Source organism: Parasteatoda tepidariorum, chromosome 2, assembly GCF_982258835.1.
Source record: "Parasteatoda tepidariorum strain Cologne lab strain chromosome 2, Ptep-v5.0, whole genome shotgun sequence".
NCBI classification, from domain to species: domain Eukaryota; kingdom Metazoa; phylum Arthropoda; class Arachnida; order Araneae; family Theridiidae; genus Parasteatoda; species Parasteatoda tepidariorum.
The window spans coordinates 66,952,126-66,958,957 of NC_141756.1; positions in this window are offsets into that span (position 1 = coordinate 66,952,126).

The window sequence follows — 6,832 nt, forward strand, 5'->3', positions numbered from 1 at the left end:
TTCATTATCGCAATGAATTATTTTTTAACCATTAATTTTTTTATCATTCTTGACAGACAATTTGTCATCTTAGTGGATGTTGTGAAATACTTTTCTTATATTTTTAACTTTTAACACGACCCAGAAATCAAAGTAACTTGCAATTTAAATATCAGAGAAAAATCATGTTTATAAAAGCTTTTGTAGTAACCTATATATTATTTAAAATTAAATTAAAATTTAGACAAATCAAATGTGGCGTTAAATGCAAAGGAAAACCACGAAAAAGTCTTCTAGATAACTGAACAATAATAACAATACAGCTGTATGTTCATTATCGCAATGAATTATTTTTTAACCATTAATTTTTTTATCATTCTTGACAGACAATTTGTCATCTTAGTGGATGTTGTGAAATACTTTTCTTATATTTTTAACTTTTAACACGACCCAGAAATCAAAGTAACTTGCAATTTAAATATCAGAGAAAAATCATGTTTATAAAAGCTTTTGTAGTAACCTATATATTATTTAAAATTAAATTAAAATTTAGACAAATCAAATGTGGCGTTAAATGCAAAGGAAAACCACGAAAAAGTCTTCTAGATAACTGAACAATAATAACAATACAGCTGTATGTTCATTATCGCAATGAATTATTTTTTAACCATTAATTTTTTTATCATTCTTGACAGACAATTTGTCATCTTAGTGGATGTTGTGAAATACTTTTCTTATATTTTTAACTTTTAACACGACCCAGAAATCAAAGTAACTTGCAATTTAAATATCAGAGAAAAATCATGTTTATAAAAGCTTTTGTAGTAACCTATATATTATTTAAAATTAAATTAAAATTTAGACAAATCAAATGTGGCGTTAAATGCAAAGGAAAACCACGAAAAAGTCTTTTAGATAACTGAACAATAATAACAATACAGCTGTATGTTCATTATCGCAATGAATTATTTTTTTAACTATTAATTTTTTTATCATTCTTGACAGACAATTTGTCATCTTAGTGGATGTTGTGAAATACTTTTCTTATATATTTAACTTTTAACACGATTCAGAAATCAAAGTAACTTGCAATTTAAATATCAGAGAAAAATCATGTTTATAAAAGCTTTTGTAGTAACCTATATATTATTTAAAATTTAGACAAATCAAAAGTTGCGTTAAATGCAAAGGAAAACCACGAAAAAGTCTTTTAGATAACTGAACAATAATAACAATACAGCTGTATGTTCATTATCGCAATGAATTATTTTTTTAACTATTAATTTTTTTATCATTCTTGACAGACAATTTGTCATCTTAGTGGATGTTGTGAAATACTTTTCTTATATTTTTAACTTTTAACACGATTCAGAAATCAAAGTAACTTGCAATTTAAATATCAGAGAAAAATCATGTTTATAAAAGCTTTTGTAGTAACCTATATATTATTTAAAATTTAGACAAATCAAAAGTTGCGTTAAATGCAAAGGAAAACCACGAAAAAGTCTTTTAGATAACTGAACAATAATAACAATACAGCTGTATGTTCATTATCGCAATGAATTATTTTTTTAACTATTAATTTTTTTATCATTCTTGACAGACAATTTGTCATCTTAGTGGATGTTGTGAAATACTTTTCTTATATTTTTAACTTTTAACACGATTCAGAAATCAAAGTAACTTGCAATTTAAATATCAGAGAAAAATCATGTTTATAAAAGCTTTTGTAGTAACCTATATATTATTTAAAATTAAATTAAAATTTAGACAAATCAAATGTGGCGTTAAATGCAAAGGAAAACCACGAAAAAGTCTTCTAGATAACTGAACAATAATAACAATACAGCTGTATGTTCATTATCGCAATGAATTATTTTTTAACCATTAATTTTTTTATCATTCTTGACAGACAATTTGTCATCTTAGTGGATGTTGTGAAATACTTTTCTTATATTTTTAACTTTTAACACGACCCAGAAATCAAAGTAACTTGCAATTTAAATATCAGAGAAAAATCATGTTTATAAAAGCTTTTGTAGTAACCTATATATTATTTAAAATTAAAATAAAATTTAGTCAAATCAAATGTGGCGTTAAATGCAAAGGAAAACCACGAAAAAGTCTTCTAGATAACTGAACAATAATAACAATACAGCTGTATGTTCATTATCGCAATGAATTATTTTTTTAACCATTAATTTTTTTATCATTCTTGACAGACAATTTGTCATCTTAGAGGATGTTGTGAAATACTTTTCTTATATTTTTAACTTTTAACACGATTCAGAAATCAAAGTAACTTGCAATTTAAATATCAGAGAAAAATCATGTTTATAAAAGCTTTTGTAGTAACCTATATATTATTTAAAATTAAATTAAAATTTAGACAAATCAAATGTGGCGTTAAATGCAAAGGAAAACCACGAAAAAGTCTTTTAGATAACTGAACAATAATAACAATACAGCTGTATGTTCATTATCGCAATGAATTATTTTTTTAACTATTAATTTTTTTATCATTCTTGACAGACAATTTGTCATCTTAGTGGATGTTGTGAAATACTTTTCTTATATATTTAACTTTTAACACGATTCAGAAATCAAAGTAACTTGCAATTTAAATATCAGAGAAAAATCATGTTTATAAAAGCTTTTGTAGTAACCTATATATTATTTAAAATTTAGACAAATCAAAAGTTGCGTTAAATGCAAAGGAAAACCACGAAAAAGTCTTTTAGATAACTGAACAATAATAACAATACAGCTGTATGTTCATTATCGCAATGAATTATTTTTTTAACTATTAATTTTTTTATCATTCTTGACAGACAATTTGTCATCTTAGTGGATGTTGTGAAATACTTTTCTTATATTTTTAACTTTTAACACGATTCAGAAATCAAAGTAACTTGCAATTTAAATATCAGAGAAAAATCATGTTTATAAAAGCTTTTGTAGTAACCTATATATTATTTAAAATTTAGACAAATCAAAAGTTGCGTTAAATGCAAAGGAAAACCACGAAAAAGTCTTTTAGATAACTGAACAATAATAACAATACAGCTGTATGTTCATTATCGCAATGAATTATTTTTTTAACTATTAATTTTTTTATCATTCTTGACAGACAATTTGTCATCTTAGTGGATGTTGTGAAATACTTTTCTTATATTTTTAACTTTTAACACGATTCAGAAATCAAAGTAACTTGCAATTTAAATATCAGAGAAAAATCATGTTTATAAAAGCTTTTGTAGTAACCTATATATTATTTAAAATTAAAATAAAATTTAGTCAAATCAAATGTGGCGTTAAATGCAAAGGAAAACCACGAAAAAGTCTTCTAGATAACTGAACAATAATAACAATACAGCTGTATGTTCATTATCGCAATGAATTATTTTTTTAACCATTAATTTTTTTATCATTCTTGACAGACAATTTGTCATCTTAGAGGATGTTGTGAAATACTTTTCTTATATTTTTAACTTTTAACACGATTCAGAAATCAAAGTAACTTGCAATTTAAATATCAGAGAAAAATCATGTTTATAAAAGCTTTTGTAGTAACCTATATATTATTTAAAATTAAATTAAAATTTAGACAAATCAAATGTGGCGTTAAATGCAAAGGAAAACCACGAAAAAGTCTTCTAGATAACTGAACAATAATAACAATACAGCTGTATGTTCATTATCGCAATGAATTATTTTTTAACCATTAATTTTTTTATCATTCTTGACAGACAATTTGTCATCTTAGTGGATGTTGTGAAATACTTTTCTTATATTTTTAACTTTTAACACGACCCAGAAATCAAAGTAACTTGCAATTTAAATATCAGAGAAAAATCATGTTTATAAAAGCTTTTGTAGTAACCTATATATTATTTAAAATTAAATTAAAATTTAGACAAATCAAATGTGGCGTTAAATGCAAAGGAAAACCACGAAAAAGTCTTCTAGATAACTGAACAATAATAACAATACAGCTGTATGTTCATTATCGCAATGAATTATTTTTTAACCATTAATTTTTTTATCATTCTTGACAGACAATTTGTCATCTTAGTGGATGTTGTGAAATACTTTTCTTATATTTTTAACTTTTAACACGACCCAGAAATCAAAGTAACTTGCAATTTAAATATCAGAGAAAAATCATGTTTATAAAAGCTTTTGTAGTAACCTATATATTATTTAAAATTAAATTAAAATTTAGACAAATCAAATGTGGCGTTAAATGCAAAGGAAAACCACGAAAAAGTCTTCTAGATAACTGAACAATAATAACAATACAGCTGTATGTTCATTATCGCAATGAATTATTTTTTAACCATTAATTTTTTTATCATTCTTGACAGACAATTTGTCATCTTAGTGGATGTTGTGAAATACTTTTCTTATATTTTTAACTTTTAACACGACCCAGAAATCAAAGTAACTTGCAATTTAAATATCAGAGAAAAATCATGTTTATAAAAGCTTTTGTAGTAACCTATATATTATTTAAAATTAAATTAAAATTTAGACAAATCAAATGTGGCGTTAAATGCAAAGGAAAACCACGAAAAAGTCTTCTAGATAACTGAACAATAATAACAATACAGCTGTATGTTCATTATCGCAATGAATTATTTTTTAACCATTAATTTTTTTATCATTCTTGACAGACAATTTGTCATCTTAGTGGATGTTGTGAAATACTTTTCTTATATTTTTAACTTTTAACACGACCCAGAAATCAAAGTAACTTGCAATTTAAATATCAGAGAAAAATCATGTTTATAAAAGCTTTTGTAGTAACCTATATATTATTTAAAATTAAATTAAAATTTAGACAAATCAAATGTGGCGTTAAATGCAAAGGAAAACCACGAAAAAGTCTTTTAGATAACTGAACAATAATAACAATACAGCTGTATGTTCATTATCGCAATGAATTATTTTTTTAACTATTAATTTTTTTATCATTCTTGACAGACAATTTGTCATCTTAGTGGATGTTGTGAAATACTTTTCTTATATATTTAACTTTTAACACGATTCAGAAATCAAAGTAACTTGCAATTTAAATATCAGAGAAAAATCATGTTTATAAAAGCTTTTGTAGTAACCTATATATTATTTAAAATTTAGACAAATCAAAAGTTGCGTTAAATGCAAAGGAAAACCACGAAAAAGTCTTTTAGATAACTGAACAATAATAACAATACAGCTGTATGTTCATTATCGCAATGAATTATTTTTTTAACTATTAATTTTTTTATCATTCTTGACAGACAATTTGTCATCTTAGTGGATGTTGTGAAATACTTTTCTTATATTTTTAACTTTTAACACGATTCAGAAATCAAAGTAACTTGCAATTTAAATATCAGAGAAAAATCATGTTTATAAAAGCTTTTGTAGTAACCTATATATTATTTAAAATTTAGACAAATCAAAAGTTGCGTTAAATGCAAAGGAAAACCACGAAAAAGTCTTTTAGATAACTGAACAATAATAACAATACAGCTGTGTGTTCATTATCGCAATGAATTATTTTTTTAACTATTAATTTTTTTATCATTCTTGACAGACAATTTGTCATCTTAGTGGATGTTGTGAAATACTTTTCTTATATTTTTAACTTTTAACACGATTCAGAAATCAAAGTAACTTGCAATTTAAATATCAGAGAAAAATCATGTTTATAAAAGCTTTTGTAGTAACCTATATATTATTTAAAATTAAAATAAAATTTAGTCAAATCAAATGTGGCGTTAAATGCAAAGGAAAACCACGAAAAAGTCTTCTAGATAACTGAACAATAATAACAATACAGCTGTATGTTCATTATCGCAATGAATTATTTTTTTAACCATTAATTTTTTTATCATTCTTGACAGACAATTTGTCATCTTAGAGGATGTTGTGAAATACTTTTCTTATATTTTTAACTTTTAACACGATTCAGAAATCAAAGTAACTTGCAATTTAAATATCAGAGAAAAATCATGTTTATAAAAGCTTTTGTAGTAACCTATATATTATTTAAAATTAAATTAAAATTTAGACAAATCAAATGTGGCGTTAAATGCAAAGGAAAACCACGAAAAAGTCTTTTAGATAACTGAACAATAATAACAATACAGCTGTATGTTCATTATCGCAATGAATTATTTTTTTAACTATTAATTTTTTTATCATTCTTGACAGACAATTTGTCATCTTAGTGGATGTTGTGAAATACTTTTCTTATATATTTAACTTTTAACACGATTCAGAAATCAAAGTAACTTGCAATTTAAATATCAGAGAAAAATCATGTTTATAAAAGCTTTTGTAGTAACCTATATATTATTTAAAATTTAGACAAATCAAAAGTTGCGTTAAATGCAAAGGAAAACCACGAAAAAGTCTTTTAGATAACTGAACAATAATAACAATACAGCTGTATGTTCATTATCGCAATGAATTATTTTTTTAACTATTAATTTTTTTATCATTCTTGACAGACAATTTGTCATCTTAGTGGATGTTGTGAAATACTTTTCTTATATTTTTAACTTTTAACACGATTCAGAAATCAAAGTAACTTGCAATTTAAATATCAGAGAAAAATCATGTTTATAAAAGCTTTTGTAGTAACCTATATATTATTTAAAATTTAGACAAATCAAAAGTTGCGTTAAATGCAAAGGAAAACCACGAAAAAGTCTTTTAGATAACTGAACAATAATAACAATACAGCTGTATGTTCATTATCGCAATGAATTATTTTTTTAACTATTAATTTTTTTATCATTCTTGACAGACAATTTGTCATCTTAGTGGATGTTGTGAAATACTTTTCTTATATTTTTAA